Source organism: Bos indicus x Bos taurus, chromosome 6, assembly GCF_003369695.1.
Source record: "Bos indicus x Bos taurus breed Angus x Brahman F1 hybrid chromosome 6, Bos_hybrid_MaternalHap_v2.0, whole genome shotgun sequence".
Lineage (NCBI taxonomy): Eukaryota > Metazoa > Chordata > Mammalia > Artiodactyla > Bovidae > Bos > Bos indicus x Bos taurus.
The window spans coordinates 75,312,085-75,334,295 of record NC_040081.1 but is presented as its reverse complement, the minus strand read 5'-3'; positions in this window follow the sequence as shown (position 1 = coordinate 75,334,295).

Genomic DNA, 22,211 nt, shown 5'->3' with positions numbered 1-22,211 from the left:
GACATACGGCAGTATCACAAGAAACATAAAAAAGGACCAAGGCACAAAGTGAAAGAATTCACACTTAGAGAGAACCTATTGTGTTTTGTTATTGCTAGCTCATTAGTTGTCTCAGAAAGACATGACTTTTTGTTCACATTTTAGAACGAAATAACTGAACTACAGAAATATTAAGTAACCTTCCTAAAATTGCAGGTATTTTAATGGTATATGGAGGATGAGTACCCATAGCCCTCACTGTCTGACTACAGAACTCCTGCTCTTTCCACCTATCCTTACTTCTGGAAAATACTCATTTTTGTTCTGATTCATAAAGCATTTACTTATTATTTCATTTAATGCTCTGAGCACCCATTAACAAGACAATCATTCATAATTCCTCTGCCTCTGGTGCTTCTTCTTCTGAAAACATGCTGCCCAAGTTCATCAGACTAATGACTATTATATTCAAGGGCCCTTTATAACATGATCTGAAATTTCTTCTTTTCATGATAGACATTTCCAATGTTAGGCCCTGCCACTCCTGCCATCTTAGGCTACAACTTTAAAATGGAAGTCCTTTATTTAGCATCCTCTTATAAGATATGCATTTGCTCTTGCCTATACTTTCCTTGCACTAATTCTCTAATTCTTATTCTGTTGCACTGTGCCATCTGGAGACTTCAATTCACTGTGAATTTGTGAAATTAGCTCCAATAAATCCCATTCCTCCACTTTCACAGTACCATTCCTCTGCCACTTACATGTAACATCCCTCCAGAGTATTCCTAATTATTTTCCTAGAAGCTCCAAAACAATGGCCTAGGAGGTAATGCAACATTTTATTTTAGCTCAGATTGTACTGCAAAGCTTTCTCCAAAGCATGAAACCATTTTAACATTAAGGTTATCTGTCATTCTTTCCTAGTTAATATTATCAATATATTTTGTTATTTTTCTTACAACATTCAACAGTTTGATACATTGTGTTTGTGATTCTTTCTTAACCTTTATCATCTCTCATCTGCCCACCATTCAGGAATTATCTTTCATTTCTAATCTACTTATCTTGTATCTTCTGTATCACCCATTCATTGGATGATTTTCCATATTCAATCTCATAAATATTTTATAATAAAGATATTTTCAGCAGAGAGATAAGAGTTGATACCACTCATAATACAGTTTAATGGGAATGAGTGAGGAAAACAAAGTTATATTTGGCATTCTATGTACTACACCACCTACAAATATACCTTATGTTTCAAGTAAATTTATGTAAAATTTTTAGCTTTTATTCTCTTAAACCAGCTGAAAATAAAGGGCAATATATAAAGACAATCTTATAATCTTAATTTTCTTGGATCTATTTGCCTTTACAATTCCTTTGTAACTTCTTATATACTGTTTTCTGATGCCTTTCTTTCATCTACTGTAAATTAGCTCTCATATTATTATGTTTATATGTATTAAGTTCTTTACATAAAAAATAAGTAAATTCTTAATAAATACAAGTAATATTTTAGTTAAAATATTATTGAACTCTACTTTAATTTCACCAATCTCCAAGACCCAAATTCTCTCTCTCTAGAAGTTAAACGCTTTCACTCTTTTCTTAAAAGACTTTTAGCTTTGTGTAAGTTAAAAGTCTGATATTCTGTCATTAATTTTATATATTTTGCTATGGAACATTAATTTCTATATTATGAAGTATTATCATAAATAAATAAAACTAGTAAAAATAAGTGACCTAAGTCTGTTTTGTAATGGTACTTCCTTCTTTCATTTTATTGCTTTTAATTTATTAATTCTGAGAACTCAGTATTTTTCCATGGACCTCCCAGACATTAAAGAAAAAATTTCAGATTCCATTGAATACTTAACTGTTGATTTTAGTTCCCATTTTCTTTCTGTCTAAATGTGTAATTTGACTGCTGCTCAGTTTTCTGACTCCTTTAATGGGCCAGGGATGGAAATTTCTGAATTTCTCCCTTAGCTTGTGGGAGTTTGAGGACACAAAATAAATGACAGAACATGTACTAAAAATGTTCTTTTTAATAGAATCTGGCAAGTAGAGAGTTCTCAATAAACATTTCCATTATACATATCACTATCTCATTGAAAATAGCGATTAAGGAAAAAAAAAAACTTAAGAAAAAAAAAACAGTTCATTCAAAGATGAAGCTAGAAGTTGACAGAAATAAGATTGAAATTCAGCTCTAATTCTTCCAAGTTCAGATACTTCAAGGTAATTCATATATAGTCATATAGCTTCATTCAAGAGTGAATGTAAATGGATTCCAAACTTAAATCAGCCTGGATTTCTGTTCTTATTTGTTATTTATGGTTTATCTATCTACAAATTATGCAAATTGCAATTAAAATGGATACATTTGGTCAGTATTAATCTATATCACTCAAGGTCCTATCTTCATGATTCTTCCCTGAAGAGTCTACTGACACCATTGTTCTACTTGGTATAATTTATGATAATATTTTGAGGAAAATTTTTAACCACTAGAATTATTACATGCAAAAAACATAATCACATTTCCAATAATCAGTTTAATATTTTCTTGTTCAAATAGAGTAATGAAAATGATTGTTATAGGTAGATGGTAGATGTAGTAGTGTATTTAAAAAATTCTTCCTATTTTCCCATTTTATCCAAATAAATTTCCAATGAACTCTACCAACCTCTCTATCTCAGAAATGCAATAAATTTGTTACATATGCAGTAGTTATCTAGTCTAAGACCCTACTCTAGAAACCTAAATCTCTTTTTATGTGAGCAAAGTACACTTACATCAAGTATGAATTATCCACCAATGTACAATTTTAATGTAAATATAATTTTAAAAATTGAAAAATAATGCCAAATTTATCTCAATTCAATTATTTAAATGTTCCAAAACATGAACTGCCACATTTCTATGTATATGAAAACGTTATGAATGGAGGTTCAGATTGATTTCTAGCACAGCAGTCACATGCATTTTATTGCGATTTTTTTTTTCTGTGCAGTGCAGCCTCTCTTGCACTTCTCAGGAATATTCATTTTGTGACTCCTATCAAGTTATCTTTGCTACTAATCTATACTGATTTTTCTGACATTCTTGTTCCTCAGTGGCTTTAGGACACAGAAATACTATTTCAGTTTTCTCCTATTACAAATGTCTATGATTGTTCCTTTAATTAGAACATTACTTTTGAAACTAGTTTGAAATTTAAAATTCTACTGTAGTTGGATAAGTAGGAACTGATTTTCCTGGTATAACTGTATACCTGTCTGCCGGTCTGGAAGCCAAATGATTCAATTATTTGACTTAGCATGGCAGCACTAAATAATAAATCAGTTTGTGGTTTGTGAAAACATTGTGTGGACATTAATTTTCAAGTGATCTAAATTTGTTGTGTTTCTAGCACTACTTATTTATTTATTTTTTCACAGCATGTGGCATGTGAGATCTTATTTCCCAGACCAGGGATCAAACTTGTGCCCCCTGCTGCGGAAGCGTAGAGTCTCCAGGGAAATCCGAAATTAGTTTCTTTTAATCCAGGAAAAATGAATAATTTGTGATCCCTTATCCTCCAAGTTTATATTTAAAATAATAGCAAAGATTTGCTAAGTACTTATTTTGTATCTGATTTCAACTTAATTGTCTAGTTGCTTTTTTTTTTTTACAATAACTCCATAAGTAATGTTGTTCTTTCCAATTTATAGATTAAATATCTGAGAATTGAGGAGTTTAAACAGATCAACCAGGGTTATACAGCTAGATATGTTTAGAAATTGGATTGCTATGAAGGTGGGCTTATTTAACTATCTTATTATTCAGCTGCAGGTAATCAAGTACATTCCAAGATATAAGAATGATAAATGGTAATATAATAAATTTAACAATGAAGTCTTTTCTATTCTGTCTAAAGTGCTTAGTTTTATTGTATAGTCAATATAATTATCATATTGGATGAACTACATGGGTCATGCAATAACAAAGTTTCCTTGAAAAAGCATTTATTAAAAAAGGTTTTATAAGACAGACTGGTGTTGTATGAAAATTGTTATTTCAGTTCAATTATGTTTTCTTCCTTTTTAATGTACAGTTATTCATAGAAACATAAATGGTAACTGTTTATGAAGAAATTTTAGAGAGATATTTTGGAACTGCCAACTGTCATTATAACCATTTTACTCATGTTAGATCTGAACTTGTAGAAAGAGAAGGAAAACATGATTTACTTTGAATTTATAAATGGCCAAAAAAATGCTGTATAAAATACTGGGTAAAGAAAAGCTTACATTTTGTGTTTATTTAAATAACTGTCTAACTTGTACAGAGGATATTTGTTTGAAAGCAAATTGTCATCATGAAAGCTATCTTGAATCCTTTTTAATGGGCACCTGGGCATTGGATGAAAGCCAAGGAGAATGTTCTTCTTTTCTTTCTTTTTCTTCTTCTCAATAGTCCATTATATCACTAAGATACTGTAATAATTGTAGAAATTCAATACAAAGTATTGGGCTTCCTTGGTGGCTAAGTGGTGAAGAATCTGCTTACCAGTGCAGGATATGTGCATTTGATCCCTGGTCCTGGAAGATCCCCTGGAGAAGAAAGTGGCAACCCACTCCGGTATTCTTATCTGCAAATGCCCGTGGACAAAGGAGCCTGGTGGGCTACAGTCCATGGGGTTGCAGAGTTGGATAGCACTTAGCAACTGAACCACTACAACAACAGCAAATTGTTTCCTTCTTTCTGTGTTTTTAACCAAATGTTAAATAAGACATGGGGACACAGAAATGATGATAAACTGTCAATTGTCATTTTGATAACCTCCTTAAAGAATAAGATTTATTTTGTGGTCAGAAGAGCTGGCTACCACTACTGTTTCTCATGCCTTACCTTATACTAGACCTAAGAGAGACCCAAACAAAACCTTACATCAGTAGAGTTGAAACATGTAGCCGGAATCACTTTCGCATGGCAATCCCAAGTGGAGGAAAGAAAAAAAAAAAAAATAGTGAATTTTCCAGAGGTTGTTCTTTTTAATAGTTTAGTGTCATCTAAAAATCACATGTTTCTACTAGGGGAAAAAAAAAATGGAACAAGGGAAATTACATTCTTTCCCTAAAAACTACAAGGTTTAAATTCAGTAAATAGAGGAGAGGGGTTAGTGCAATATTATTTCACATGAGGTTAAATTTGCTGTGGAAATCGAGATGGGGTCAAATTTTGTTTAATTAGATTTCTGGATAGGAAAAAAAGAATGATATCAGGCTGAAATTTTTAAGTGTATACTTTAAGTATACAAAGATCAACACAAGATAATTAACCTTCATCCCATTCAGAAGAGAGAAAGGATAGGTATTTAGCATAAGGACAAATAATTCTAAACTTGATTATTGCCTAAATTCATTGTCTAAAGTGAATTATTTATTGTCTAAACTTATTGTTTAAATTTTGACAAACTTTAACAAAGGTTGAAATATATATTTGAAACATCACCTACCTTTTAACGTAACTATTATGTTGAGAACATGAAAAAAAGAAAAATGCCTATAATAATTAATTTATTATTATGTTGCAAATATTTTTTCTTTCTAATTAAGTTCTACTTTTTTTCTTTGTGTCAAGAAAATTCCAGTCATCTGGTTATACTTTAATAAAGAAATTTATGTAGGAGATAAGTGAATTGGCCAAAGTAGATTGTACATTTTGGTAAACAATTTTCCATCTTTGAATTTAGTTTAGTATTATGCTATAATTGGAAGCTTCACTTATTATAAAGGTTAAAAGCTAAAATTAAAAGGTAGTCTGAAAAATACATTTTAAAAAATGAAAACAAAACTGTTAAATGAGAATGTTTTGTAAACCATTGACAAATTAGAGTAGAATGAAGAAATGTCACATAAAACATTGATGTTAAGTGTTTCAGTCATTAAACACAACTTGGCAGACATTTTTAATCCTTACTAGACATCACTCACTGGAAATCGAAAGAAGGAAGTCCTCTGTAAAAAAGATACATATCTAGAAAAAAATATCTGGAAAGGGTAACAATAAAAATCTGAAGACTCCAGGTTTCTGGTCTGAAGATAGAATGGCTAGGATTATAATGTCTACTACAGACAATAACAAACATAGGAGAACATACATATTTGGAAGGGGGAAATGAGTTCATGTTTGAAAATGGTTATCTTATGCTAGATCATTCAAGGCAGATTTGAAATTCGAGATAGAGATCAAATCATAAGTATTCATTCTGGAGTCATCAATTTGATAGAGCAGAGAGAACATGAATACTTGGGAATGAGATGGAGAAAGATAGAATCTATGAACACCAAGTTTTAGGAGAAAGCATTGAGATAAATACAGAGAAAAAATGGTGAGTAAACCAAGGGAGAATGGTGTCATAAAAGTCCAAAGAAATAGTTTTAGAGAGGAAACATCAAAGGCTTCAACATGAGAGAGAAATAAGAAAATAACGGGGGTAAAAGTCTATTGCATTTATCAATTAGTTATTAGGATTGAAAATTTAGATTTGGAAGTATTAAAAGTCTTTCAATCTTATAGTTACTTTCCAACACAGGATGTTAATCACCACTGTGGTTTTTCTGTGAAAGACAGCACAGTTTATTTCTGTGTTCAAAATGGATAATAGAATTTTGTGATTAAAAATAAAACAGAAAACACTTTCTAATAATTTTGTAAAACTGATGGATTAACATTTAGAATAAAGTTTTCTGATGATGGCATTTTAACCTTTGGAATAATAGTTCAATTTATTATATTTGTCCTCACTCTTCTTCTGTATCAAGTAGTCCTGATAGCTACTCTCCATGTTTCCCTTGTATATCAAGAGGAGTTTTAAAAAATCATAGTACAGCTATAGAATGGCTTGTAAAGGACAACTAAAATAATTTGCAATCTCAGTGGATAAAATCAAGACTGATGATTTAAGAGAGTTAAAGGATCCACCAATTCTTTTTTAATGAAGGCTGACAAATGACATGTCAGTCATGTCTGGAAAGAAAAGGATACACCACACAAAAATTATTCACTTAAAGACCAAAAAATAAATCTTTGGAATTTATTACTCTAAGAGGTATTTTTTGCAGATTATACAAGTGGGAACTATGTCTATTTTATGTACTGTCCAATTATTTCTAGGATATTTTCATATCTCACACATGATCATTTGTTAATTAGCATTTATTGAATGAAAATATGTTATACTAAACTTTCCAAGACTGTATAGAAAAATTTATCTGTACTGGAACAGTCAGGATTAATCTCTTTATGCTCTTTACCCCTAATTATAGCAGTTCCAGTCCCAAAGAAAGGCAATGCCAAAGAATGCTCAAACTACCGCACAATTGCACTCAACTCACACGCTAGTAAAGTAACGCTCAAAATTCTCCAAGCCAGGCTTCAGCAATACATAAACTGTGAACTTCAAAATGTTCAAGCTGGTTTTAGAAAAGGCAGAGGAACCAGAGATCAAATTGCCAACATCCGCTCGATCATCGAAAAAGCAAGAGAGTTCCAGAAAAACATCTATTTCTGCTTTTTTGACTCTGCCAAAGCTTTTGACTGTGTAGATCACAATAAACTGTGGAAAATTCTGAAAGACATGGCAATACCAGACCACCTGAGCTGCCTCTTGAGAAATCTATATGCAGGTCAGGAAGCAACAGTTAGAACTGGACATGGAACAACAGACTGGTTCCAAATAGAAAAAGGAGTTCGTCAAGGCTGTATATTGTCACCCTGTTTATTTAACTTCTATGCAGAGTACATCATGAGAAATGCTGGGCTGGAAGAAGCACAAGCTGGAATCAAGATTGCTAGAAATATCAATAACCTCAGATATGAAGATGACACCATCCTTATGGCAGAAAGTGAAGAGGAACTAAAAAGCCTCTTGATGAGAGTGAAAGTGGAGAGTGAAAAAGTTGGCTTAAAGCTCAACATTCAGAAAATGAAGATCATGACATTTGGTAGCATCACTTCATGGGAAATAGATGGGGAAACAGTGGAAACAGTGTCAGACTTTATCTTTTTGGGCTCCAAAATCACTGCAGATGGTGACTGCAGCCATGAAAGTAAAAGACACTTACTCCTTGGAAGAAAAGTTATGACCAACCTAGATAGCATATTGAAAAACAGAGACATTACTTCGACAACAAAGGTCTGTCTAGTCAAGACTATGGTTTTTCCAGTGATCATGTATGGATGTGACAGTTGGGCTGTGAAGAAAGCTGAGCGCCGAAAAATTGATGCTTTTGAACTGTGGTATTGGAGAAGACTCTTGAGAGTCCCTTGGACTGCAAGGAGATCCAAGCAGTCCATTCTGAAAATCAGCCCTGGGATTTCTTTGGAAGGAATGATGCTAAAGCTAAAACTCCAGTACTTTGGCCACCTCATGTGAAGAGTTGACTTATTGGAAAAGACTCTGATGTTGGGAGGGATTGGGGGCAGGAGGAGAAGGGGACAACAGAGGATGAGATGGCTGGATGGCATCGCTGACTCAATGGAAATGAGTCTGAGTGAACTCTGGGAGTTGGCGATGGACAGGGAGGCCTAGCGTGCTGTGATTCATGGGGTCGCAAAGAGTCGGACACGACTGAGCGACTGAACTCAACTGATAGCAGTTCTTATAAGATGTCTAGGATCCCCAGGTCATTCCTCATTCCCTATATTCTCATCCCAATAAAATACGGCTTATTAATATTTTAATCTAACTCATACTTCTTATAAATTTAAAGAATCATTCTACCATTCCACCTTTAACCTGCTTCTTTTCAGCAAAATATCTTATATATACTCAGTCTCTTGCCTGAAGCTTTCCTTCACCTTATTACTCCAACTGAAATGTGACTCTCCTTTGAGATCATGACTTCTGATGCATACCACTGTGGGAATGGATATTTTCTTTCTCACACATCTTATTCAACTGGACCTCATTGTCACTCTAGGTACTGGAATCCTGAGTATTCTCTTTCTTTTCTAAAGTGTCCCAAATCTGAGCCACACATCCTCAGACTAAATCATCTGTTATCTATTAGTGTAAAGACAATTCATCTATTTTCACCTTGTCCACCTCAGCCCCTCATATCTAGATCACTTTCCCTTTCTCCAGCTGTGCTTGTGCTATTATTCCACTCTTCCTCAGCCACTCATTCTTTTATTCATCCCCTTGACTAGTAATTGTCCAATAAATTACCCAAGAGCTATATGTAGGATTTACATTTAAGTTAATTAAAATAAATTATCAATAGTTCCTTAGTTATACTAGCCACATATCAAGGATTCAATAGCCAAATTTGCTAATGGTTACTGTGATTATTTGAACAGTCTTATCATCACATCAGTCTTTATTGGATAGCACTTCCCTGAATCTTATGTCCAGTAAGTATATCTTTTCTATCCCCTCAAATTCAAATGTCTGATTCTCTAGTTCTTAACTTGTTTCTATTTTATTTCTTCTAGTGACATGATTGTAATGATATATAGCTCATTGGACAAATCAAATATTTCATTATAACATACATCATATCCTCATTTTCTTGATGACCCATGATTTCTCATTTTAATCAAAGTCTTACAAGCACCATCAAATCAAGTATATGGTCAAATGCAGCTGGCAAAACTTCAAAGACAAATGCAAACTTCTAGCTGGACTTGTGCAGCTGAACACAGTTGACTAGCAAAAAAATTTATGCTTAATGAATTCACATTATAATCATGACTATTAACCTTAAGTGGATACTTTGAGTTGCCTAGGAAGTCTATTATATTTTACAAATCCTTTCAGTCTGATGCCTCCTCAGATGATTATTTTATAACTTTTCTCTCTCTTGCCTTTCCCCTTCTCTTATTAACATGAATGACTGTGCTTCTAGATACTGTCACCTCTCTAGTTATGCACCATTTCCTCTCATCTAATCAAAGATATTGCTCCAGTACTTCTCTTTCCCCTCTCTCTCTTGTCAGTATAACAAGTTTTCCCACAGGTACATAAAACTTAAAATCTGCCGTTTTAAAACAAATTAAAAACAAGTGACAAGACTTTCCTAACTTCCTGCTTCTGTTCTCTTTTAACTCTTTTCACACTGAAAATGTTAACAACCCCTGTTTTCTAGTTCTTTCATTCATTCGTGAATGCAATTAGCTCTGGCTACCAGCCCCACCATTCCTAGACTCTTCTCACGCTTGTCCACTACACCACTGAACACAATGGCCCATTTGTCATTCTAATATTTCTTAGTCTATTAATAGCTTTTGACAGTCCATTAAGTAGAATATCTGCATTATTTGAATTTTGGATCAATATACTTTTCTATTTCTTTTTCTGTTTCACTAACCTCACTTTTTCACTTTTCATTGATGGTTTCGTCTTATCTCCTAGTCATAAAAACATTGTTCCAGTAATCTATTCTTAGAACTCCTCTCTTCTTATTTATGTGTATGCATGATGACAAGCCCTATATTTTACAGCCTACTGGACATCTCCTCTTGCATTGGTAATAGGCATCGCAAACTTAGCATGTTGAAAAGAACTGATCCTCCTGCATCCTCTTCCTCATACAGTCTTCCTGATTTTAGCAAAAAAACAAAACAAAACAAAAAACAAAAAAAAAAATCTCTAACATTTTCTGAATACATCTTATTTCCAGTAACCATATTACCTCTATAACCTCAAATTCAAATGTCCAGCTCTCCAGTTACTAATTGCTCTGTTTTTCCTTCTAGAAACAATACTTTAATGACATCTAACTCATTGACCAAACTAAATAAATATTTCATTGTAACCCACATCATATCCTCATGCCCTTGTGAACAGCTACTCTGATCAAATGACTTTGATATCATATTGATTTGTGATTTCTCTCACTGTTAATATCCAAGCTGTTAGTCAATCATGTTGGCTCTGTTTTCAAAATATCCAAAATCAGAACAATTCTTGCTATATCTATTGCTGCTATCTTAAGTGCACCTTCAAAAATATCTCGACTGCATTATTGCAATACCCACTTCAGTAGCTCACATTCTTATATTCTTCCAACCCTAGTCCCTCAATTAATAAACAGCACAGCACTCAGAACAGTCTTGCTGAACACAGGTTAGGTTACATCACATCTCCTTATCCTCAAGTGGATTCCTCTGCATACACTTGCAAGAACCTACAGAACTCTGAAATTCTTGCTACTGTTGACTCTTTAACCCCATTCTCTGCTACTCTTTCCCTTCATGAGCTTTTCTTTAGCAGTGCTGACCTACTTGCTCTTTTATGAACTTACTAGGCATACCTCTGCTTCGGAGGTTTTGAACTTGTACCTCTGTCTGGAAAGCAATTCCCCAGATATTCACGTGGATTCCTCTTTCATCTCCCTCCACTTCACTCAAATTTCATCTCTTCAGATGTTCCCTAACCATCTCACCTAACTCTTTTCTTGTCTCTTATTTTCACATCCCAAGTTTTATTTTCTCAATTTTACTTTTTATCATTTGATGCATTATGTGTTTCACTTAGTTATTTGCTTATGTTTATCTTCCCAACCTCAGATACATAAAAACAAAAGTTTAGTTGTGTATTTATTCTTTACTTTATTCATTTTCTTCCAGAATTAATTATACTTGGTATATAATAGGTAACCCACTCTAGTATTCTTGCCTAGAGAATCCTGTGGATGGTGGAGCCTGGTGGGCTGCTTGTCCATAGGGTCACACAGAGTTGGACACAACTGAAGAGACTTAGCATGCATGCATATAATAGTTTCTCAGCAAATATTTTTTAAAAAATAAACAGATTTATAAATAAGGTAAATATTTGATCAAAAAATATGAAACTATGTAATATCTTTAAAAAAGATAAGTTTCTTTGCTATTAACAAGCACAATGAGGTACATATGTTTACTGGAAATACATTTTTATTTCCTTACCTTTTAAATTTTTATTTTTAAATAAATCAATGAATCAGTGTAGCAGTCACTTGATCAAGGACTTACTGGACACTGTTTTTAAAGATGATTTGGCAGATAAAGATGACATCCATATAACATATAGTTTATTTAGTACATTGATAATTTAATAAGTCCAAATAGAAGGAATATATGGCTTCTGTTATATATTATCATGCATATGTTATATATTTAAACTTTAAGTAAAATACTGTCCACTTTAGAATATGTAGGCTATATTCATGTTTCTGCTACTTTAGAATATATGAAATAAAATACTTATTTTTATTATAGCTTTCTCCATTTTAATTTGTATGAAGCCTACATCCTTGTCCCCCACATCCCCCAAAAAGCCTATTTGCTTTCTAATGGCTTTGTTTTTTATTGCTGCTTTTCTGGCTAAACTAAAGTATATGATTTAAATTATTTCAGAATATCCATCCCTATGACTCTCATTGCTTTGCTTTTTCTTAATTTTTTTACTTTTTAAAGTTTTCCCCTCAATCCCCACTAGTACTAAGAAATAGGAATCAAAGTTTTTATATATAAATGTATATATATATATATATATATATATACATGCATGTATAATTGCATACATAATTATAAACTCCACACATTAGCATTGCATATGAGCTTTGTGAAAGATACTCATGCATGACTTTTTCTAAGAAGGAATGTCTATGCTTTATTGTCATGCTATTTATTTGAGTCATTTTTCCCTTTCATCAGTATTTACTTAGATTCTTCATGTTTCTAATTATCATTTTTTTTCAATGAATCTTTAAGTAGATTTACAACTAATTTTTATTCCTTATTTTTCTAAAAGTTTTGGAAAATATTCAAAATTGATAAACTTTCTATTGCAATCTCTGTCTTAAAAGTAATACAAAGAAAAAAAAGAAAGAAATACTCTAATCAGGATGTGGGAAGCCTATTTGATAAAATTAACAGACATCCTTGTGTAGTAATAATTCCATAACCCATTCTTTGAAAAAGAATTGTATCTCTCTCTTCATTTCCAATATCCTTGCTTTCTAAGTTACTAACTGTTGTTAATTCTTTTTCTAGTCTTGCTAAAACTTTTTTGCCAATAGCTAGAAAAAGAAATGGTTACAAATATGACACCATAATAGTTATATTTATAGTCAATCATTTTTTGTGGCATAATTAATGTTAAGATGGTTGAAATAGAGTGAAATGATTCAAGCATACACTGTTATATCATATCATTATGGAAATGCTTAATGATTACTCCTTCAACAGAATACATGTCATTGCATGTGTAATTATCTATGTATATATTTATATGCATATGTACATATATATGTGTGTTATAATTTTTTAAATTAATTTCATGTATGCTTCCAAGTTTACTATGGCAAACCCTTCTTTCTGTTTACTTGTGATAATTAATAATGATATTGATGCATCAAAAATGGAGCATCTTTATAATATCTTCTGTAGAATATAGTTATTCTGAACCTGTGATCTAAACTATCAGCAACAGCAAAATATAAGATTATTTTAGAATCAAATGCTAACTCTACTTATCTTAGATGTACTGAGTCAGAAACTATAGGTAGGATACAATAATCTATGAAAATCTATATTTTAAAAACCCTTCTAGGTAGGTGATGCTGAGACATGGTTAAGTTTGAGAATGGATACAGTATAATACAAAAAAAAAAAAAAATCATTTCATTTGACTGGTTGCAATTTATTTCTGGAGTGATTCTCTATGTAGCATATTTTTTCACAAATATCAGTACTCCAAAAGATTCCTTTGGTCTTCTTAATTTCTACCCTACACCTGGGAGATCGCATCCACTCCCTTAGATTCAATACTCATCAATGCTGCTCTGAAATACATTTCCCTACCTCTTTCTCCCTTTGCTCATCTTTGTAAACAGCACCTAGTAAACAGGCATTTTCTACTTGATCGAGCCAAAAATCAGGCAGTGATTCTTGATTTTTTTCCATCTTCTCCCATTTCTCTATTGCCTATATCTGCTGAGAAAACAATTGTTGATGATTTTCCACCTTAATGATTTTTAACCTTAATATATTTCTTCATCTGCCCAGGCCTAAATACATAGTAAGTATTACAAAATGTCTTATCCTCATGACTATTAAAGTATAAAACCTACTAATTAGAAATAAAATAGACATTAAGTAAAAGGTGAAATTTTAATTGTAAAATATAACTAAATTTAACAATCTATTCTCACATATACACATTTCCATCATCCCTAAACATCTCTTTTGCCCCTTCTCAGTGTGTCAGTGTGTCAGCCCCACTCTTAAAGGCTACTGCTGGCCTGATATTTTTTTTTATACACTAAGCTTATGTTATTCCTTTTAGTTCTTCATTCATCTAGAATCATAGTATGCTTTTATGTTTTTGAGATTCATACCTGCTTTTAAAAGTATCTATAATTTGTTCTTTTTGTCTCTAAGAAATATTCCACTGTATGAATGTACCATACCCTCCACCTTTACATCACAACCACAAATAAATAAAAATAAAACTTAACCATCACTTTGGTTTAGTTTTTCCTGCTACATGTATCTTCTGCATTCTTTAATTGCTTCATCTCTGTACTTTCATGGTTTGTAATACATTCTGAAAGCCAATATGATATAATAGGTAATTGCATTCATCTGGAATGAGTATATGACTTTTAATCCAGGATCTTTAATTTAGGTACCTCTGGCGATGGCACCTCACTCCAGTACTCTTGCCTGGAAAATCCCATGGATGGAGGAGGCTGGTAGTCTGCAGTCCATGGGGTTGAGAAGAGTCAGACACGACTGTGCAACTTCACTTTCACTTTTCACTTTCATGCATTGGAGAAGGAAATGGCAACCTACTCCAGTGTTCTTGCCTGGAGAATCCCAGGGAGGGGGGAGCCTGGTGGGCTGCTGTCTATGGGGTCGCACAAAGTCAGACACAACTGAAGCGACTTAGCAGCAGCAGCAGCAGTGTTCCTAGACAAGTAATATAAGCTGTCTGTGTCTCAGATTTCTTAACCTTAAAAGGAATATAATAAGTACTTTTTTGAGTAATTAATTGCAAAGATTACAAAATTAGAGCATGTAAAAATTAAATGGCATGACCCACAAATATGGGTTCAAAATTTAACTGTATTATTTCATTGTATTTACTGTCCACTTGCCTGCCTATAGCACTATTCTCTAAGCATTCTGTGATAGGGACCAGAATATGGTAGGCACCAATATGTACTTACTGAAGGAATAAGTGGATTATATTCTTACAGAGTACACTATTGTAGAAATGATGGCAATTCAGCTTACGTTCCACTACTGAGAAAATAATTTATCCCAACTCACTGTGACAGAGATTGCCATTGTCCCCCTATACCTATTCTCCTATTCTTTGTTGTAGTTACAGAAATCCAAGTTTTGACAGAGCACACAATACTCATGTGACATTACTCCCTAATTTAGCTTTCAGCAGTTAAGGCTTTATAATTAGGTGATTACCAATTAAATATAACTAGGAATTGCAGTTTCTGTATGTCTTCTGTACAAGACAGTTACTTGATCTCCACTTTTACTTTTCCTAATCTTATGGGCTAGAATACTGATGGAGTCTTCATGAACCACTTTAACTATGCAGATGAGGTAAGTACCTTCGAGGAGAACAGAACAACAGAAAAGAAGGAAATAGGGGTTCTGGTTGACCACTTAGAACAGATTTTTCTGGATAATTTGTACTACTGTTTTCATATTTCTGGACTGTTAGGGGACAGAGAGAGAGAGAAAGATCTTGTTTGAGCCATTGGAATACTTTATATTCATTTTTAGGGTAGCTTGTGTGTGTGTGTGTGTGTGTGTGTATTAGTTGCTCAGTCATATCCGACTATTTGTGACCCCATGGATTATAGCTTCCCAGACAACTCTGTCCATGAATTCTCCAGGCAAGAATACTGGAATGGATTGCCATTTCCTCCTCCAGGGTTTCTTCTCAAACAAGGATCAAATCTGGGTCTCCTGCATTGCAGGCAGATTCTTTACCATTTGAGCCACCAAGGAAGCCCTTGTGTATTAAATGTTAAAGAAGAAAGTCCAGAATAATCACAAAGAACTCTTAACAAAGACACAGTAGATTCAGTTATCGGGATTGACTTACAGAGTAATGCTGCAGAATTGGGCCACCAGTGTATTATTGCCTTTTCTACAGTCAGAAAATTGCCTATGGCATTGAAAATTTGGGTTTCCCATGTGGCACAGTGGTAAAGAATCTGCCTGTCAATGCAAGAGACATGGGTTGAATCCCTCAGTGGGGAAGATCCCCTGGAGAAGGAAATGGCAATCCAATCCAGTACTGTTGCTTGGGAAATCCCATGGACAAAGGAGCCTGGCAGGCTACAGTTTCCTGGGGTCACAAAGAGTTGGACACAACTGAGCAACTGAGCAGGCGTGCACACACACACACACACACACACACACACCCTGAAAAGTTCCCAATACTACAGGTAGGTTCAGATCTATGAGCAATTGTTATAATCAGGAAACATTCATGATCAGCAAACTCTTAATATTGAGAATTTGACAACAAAAATCAGACATCTGCATGTTTGACTTGCTGACAGAAACTGAATAATAAGAAGCAGAGAGTGGACTATTTGAGAAATGTTTTAGAATTCAATTTTATCTCCTTAACAACTTTATTCGATACACTATCTTTCTATTTATGTATGTTTGTATTTACTTATTTATTTTAGTAGTTGTTGGAAATGTTTTAGAATTCAAGTTTATTTCCTTATAACTTTATTATATATACTATCTTTCTATTTATGTATATATGCATTTACTTTTTCATTTTAGTGGGTATTATAAGGTTGACAGTACAAATTTGGTACACACTATGCATGTTACAAAAACTTTTAGATTCTTCTCCATTTCATTTGATCTTTCCTCCTTTAAAGAGTAGAGCCTTTTCATTCCAGGTAGCATACACATATAGGGTCATTATATGCAATATATAACTACATATATATGCAATATATAACTTCATCTGCCAGAAATTCATCATTATGATAATTCCCTAAATGTAAGCAAGTTATTTGACATTTTAACTGTTCTACCTCTATTAGGGTTTTCATATCCACCTACGCATGTTTTTTATTCCATTACCAGTGCCCTAGTTTAAAATCTAATTCTAGACTTTGGTACTATTGTAACTTTAAGAGTATCATAATTATAATAAAGTTAAGTGAATTGCAATGGACTCTTCAAAATGCTTTTAAAAAATTATTTCTAAAGCAAAGTTTCATTTCAAACTACATCACATGGACATTGGAACAGTTTATAATAATATCATCATTTATAACATTTAAGTTGTACATACAAAAACATATTATTTTTTATGGTGCCCAAGCTGATTTTTATTAAGTAATATCCATTTTATTGAGAAGCCTCTGATTCCTCATTTTTATTTATTAATAACTGAGCAATAAACTCTAAGTAAATTCTATTTCATGCTTTTATATATCAGTTTTCACAGGCATAACTCCTGTCATGATCTTTAATATGTTTTGTCATCATATTAAATAAAAATAAATGGCAGGAACATGTAATTGGGAACTTTCTGAATTAAGCAGAAGACTGTATCACATTGTTCTATTTTGTCTCCTCTGGATGCAGCTCCTTCACAACAGTGCTTTATTCCTCTCTGTCAGCCACATGACCCTGAAATTCTTTCTCTAGAATTTCCCCTTCTAAAATCAGCCAATACAATGTTGTCAGCACAATCTTCCAAAGTTTCAGAGCTGATCATGTCACTCTCCTGCTCTATCTAAAATAGCCTATGACACATTTTTTTGCCTGTAGAATAAAACTCTAACTTCTGTTACTGACATTGAAGAATGTGCACAATCTAACCACTGCATTTTCTGTGCAATGTGTTTTCCATTAGGATGGAAACATCTTTTTCCTATCTCTTTTCCCTATGCTATATTCTAGGTCAACTCCCATCTTAAGCAAGTTTCCCTGGATCATATCCTTTGTTTACTTTTCCACTGACTGGAATATCACTCAACTTTCTCTATATATTGAAAGCTGATCCCATAGTATTTTACTTATTTAAATTTTCTCTAATACTTTTTATTAACAATGAAGAATATTTTAATTGATAAGTATTATATGATGTATTTATATTACTATTGTACAGATGGAGCTTCCAATAAAGATTGTCCTCCATATATTTTGTGCTATGAAGCCTAAGGAATCTTTGACTTCTTTCTTTTCCAGAAAACAAGATAGGTAACTTCAAAATTTAAGGAAGAATAAGCAATAATTGTATTGTTTGCTGAATGGATTTTGGAGAGCTATTAACTTTACTATGAGTGGCAGGCATTTCATGTGAGATATTATTTAATTTTAGGGGTAGGCACTTGATAAGATAGTCACTAAGATAACTCAGAGAATATCCCTAGTGGCTCAGTTGGTGAAGGATCCGCCTGCAATTCAGGAGACCTCGGCTGGATACCTGGGTCAGGATGATCCCCTGGAGAAAGGAATGGCAACCCACTTCAGTATTCTTCCTTGGAGAATTCCATGGACAGAGGAGTCTGCTGGGCTGATGTCCATGGGGTCACAGAGAGTGGACATGACTGAGCAACTCACACTTTCACTTTAATTTCTGAGAACATTAGGCTAAAATGGTGGCTGGTATGAGAAACAGTAGATAAAGGATGAAAATAGCTGACTTGTTTTCAGAAACAGCGTAGGTTATCCCTAGAGGATCTACCAAGTGTATTCTTGGTTTGCCTTGACGTAATTACGAACAGTGCTCCAATCACTCTCAAAATGTCTCGATTTTCAGTGGCAATTTGTGGTCAGTCTATCTAAGCAGAATCCCGGAATCCAAAAGTCATGCTGCTGCTTTTGCTAAGGCTCTTCAGTCGTGTCCGACTCTGTTGGACCCCATAGACAGCAGCCCACCAGGCTCCGCCGTCCCTGGGATTCTCCAGGCAAGAACACTGGAGTGGGTTGCCATTTCCTTCTCCAATGCATGAAAGTGAAAAGTGAAAGTGAAGTCTCTCAGTCGTGTCCGACTCTATGTGACCCCATAGACAGCAGCCTACCAGGCTCCTCTGTCCAAGGGATTTTCCAGGCAAGAGTACTGGTATGGGTTGCCATTGCCTTCTCCTCCAAAAGTCATAATGATACCCTTTGTATCAGAAGTCTCCAATCCCTAAAAGAATGAGATGCTATTTGATCTATATGATCACATGAGCATATTCTCTAGTTCGTGTGTAAAATCTGGAGAAATTTTGGAAAAATATAAATTTTTACTTTTGAGCATTTTTGATGAATCATTTAACTGTTGTTACTTAGTATTAAGATTTTATCTCCAAAACAAGTGAAATTACTTCTTTATATATTTTATATCTTTCTCTCCCTTATGTATTAGGCTTTCTTTTCTAATTTGCAAGTGAAGTACTACATCTATAAACTGCTCCTTTAAGTGAGAATATTGATATTGTGTCTCTAACTTTCATTTGCAAGTTTTAAAGGAAAACAATGAAAGATGCTGTTCTTTGTGTGTAATGTACTAGTCTAAAATTTTAATGTGAAAAAAAATTGTTCTACGTATTTTAAATGGTTTATAAATTATCATTTTAGCTGGTTCTTTTTAAAGAGATTGAGAACAAAGAAAAAGCCTTGAGGACATTGATACAGCTTTCTGCAAGTTCTTAGCTATTCAGATGGCCATCCAAAGTGAAAGGATCCTTCTATTTTCATAGTATTCAGAACAAAGAGTATTTTTCATTATATTTACTTGAACACCCCATCATATAATGTGAAATGGCCTTGCTGCTGCTGCTAAGTCGTTTCAGTCGTGTCCGACTCTGTGCGACCCCAGAGACGGCAGCCCACCAGGCTCCCCCGTCCCTGGGATTCTCCAGGCAAGAACACTGGCCTTAACCTAAAGGTAAATCTCCAAGTGGAAATAGCTTTCAAAATCTTAGTGAAGGCAAATGAATTATTAAAGTCTGAGAGTTAATCAAATTATGTCATACTATACATATATATATATATATATATACATATATGATTCAGTGAGGGGATTCTTGGTCATGTTATTATATTTTATAATTATTATTAAGTACAAAATATAATAATCTATCAAAAGTCTGTTAGTTCAAAGCATAATCAAATGATTCTAGACCCCCAAGGTTTTTAAAGTTCTTAATGAGCAGTTAAAAAAAAAGAAAAAAAAAAATGGTGCCCTTGATGCACCACAGTTAAATGGGCTTCTGATGTTTTCCATAAGGTTTACTTAAACCTGGATTACTCAGAGTTTGCTAGAAGAATTAATATTAGACTGTATTCAACTGGAGTCATAGATCTAGATAATATTTCTAATTGTGGGAGAACAGATTTTCTGACTGAAGATAAGAAAAATATATTCCTAACTTTGAATTTGGAGACTGTTTGGCCTACCCTAGAAAGTAGAAGACACTGAAGCATACCCAGGGCTGTGATAAGGATTTCATGACCCTGAAACTGAAGAGTATCCAGCATGAGAGACAATCCTACAAATGCTGGGTGCCTGTGAAGTAGCTCTAAGATCCTTTCTGTGTGATAGTTCCTTCTTATTACTCCTGAACTTACAATACAATGTCATTGTTAGTTTCTGTGGCATCTTGGCTCTACTGGGTGAGATTAAAGAGAAGTACCTGTCTCACACCTACACAAATACTGCTGTAAACAGTCTCATGAGGGCGGGACTGACCCTGCCATAAGCATAGATATCTATTCTGGATGAACACGTCAGATGATAAGGAGTCTAAAGCAGTAGTAGCAGAGGATCGTGCTTCTGACACTCTGGGGGCCATACCATGCGATCATATCAGAAGTGACCGAGGAGCTCTCTAAGATGTGTTTCTCCTAAATAAAAAGGAGATGAGAAGTTGTATTTGGAGTTTAAAAAATTTAAGTTCTCTTTCCAATTAAAAATAGTGCAATAAAGATGGTAAATAATTTCGGTTTTAACAATGAGGTGATTGTACCTTTTTATTTTGGAGCCTCCATCCTAACCTGATATGTCTCAAAATATGCTCTCTAATATAACGTAACATAGCATTAATAAAAGTTAAAATGTGGATACAGAATAGAGATGAAGCCTTTTCATCTCATTCAGAAGATCAATGCAAAGCCTGTCTGTGGTGCTGTCCCATCAGAAGGATAAAAGGTGAGCTCCTCCTGTCAACATTCAAGCCTGCAGCTCCAAGGAACTGAAAGAAACCCTCCATCACTACTGGGCTATTAGGAGCAGTTCTCCGTAGGAAGCTTTAGAAAGACACGATTCAGCCCCAGCTTTGGAAGTTTTACGCATTGTTAAAGAAACACAGGTATTAAAGGATTAAGCTACTGTTGAAAAAGCAAATTAAATATCTGCCATGGAAAGTTTGAGATTACAAGGATTCTGTTTCCTTCATGTATGTTTTCAGAGACATTTTCTCTCACCTATTACATTGGACATTTTATACATAGGCCCTAAATGATTGTCTTTGGACATAAAATGCTAAAACTTTTCCCCTCATAAAATTTGGTATGGAATTTTCTAGGATTCTATGCTGTGAATACATGGAAGAGACTATTAGTTGATGAAACAAGACAATAACAAACTCACAAGATGCTATGAAGCAATGTTATCTGTACATAAAAATTGTGTGAGGTGAATTTTTACATTTGTGAGATAGTTTTTAAACATTTTAAACACTTCAATGACCTGAACAATGAGGAATATGTGGCATGGGGGATTTATTTTACATAATGAAAACCACTCTGTAAATAATTCTGTTTTAAACTGGGCCTGACAACCTCCCCAGTATTGACTTTTATCATCCTATTCTTGTAGTGCATAATGTGACCCCAGTATAATTTGTTAAGATCCTTGAATGGCTATACTTTTTATTTAACACGAAAAGTAAACTTTTAAAACTTTCAGTCTTTCCTTCATCTGGCCACATTAAAATGTTACTGTAGGTGTCTGGACATTTCTTCCAGGAAATCAATCCTCTTCTAGTCCAACACTAGAAAAGGTATTCCTTTCCTGTTTTTTTTTTCTTTTTTTTTTTGGAGGGGGAGGTTCCATGTACTACTGCTTTGAAGCAAAATGGAAAAACTCTACACAGTTAGCAAAAAACAAGACTTGGAGCTGACTGTGGCTGAGATTATCAGCTTCTTAGTGCAAACTTCAGGCTTAAAATCGAAGAAAGTAGGGAAA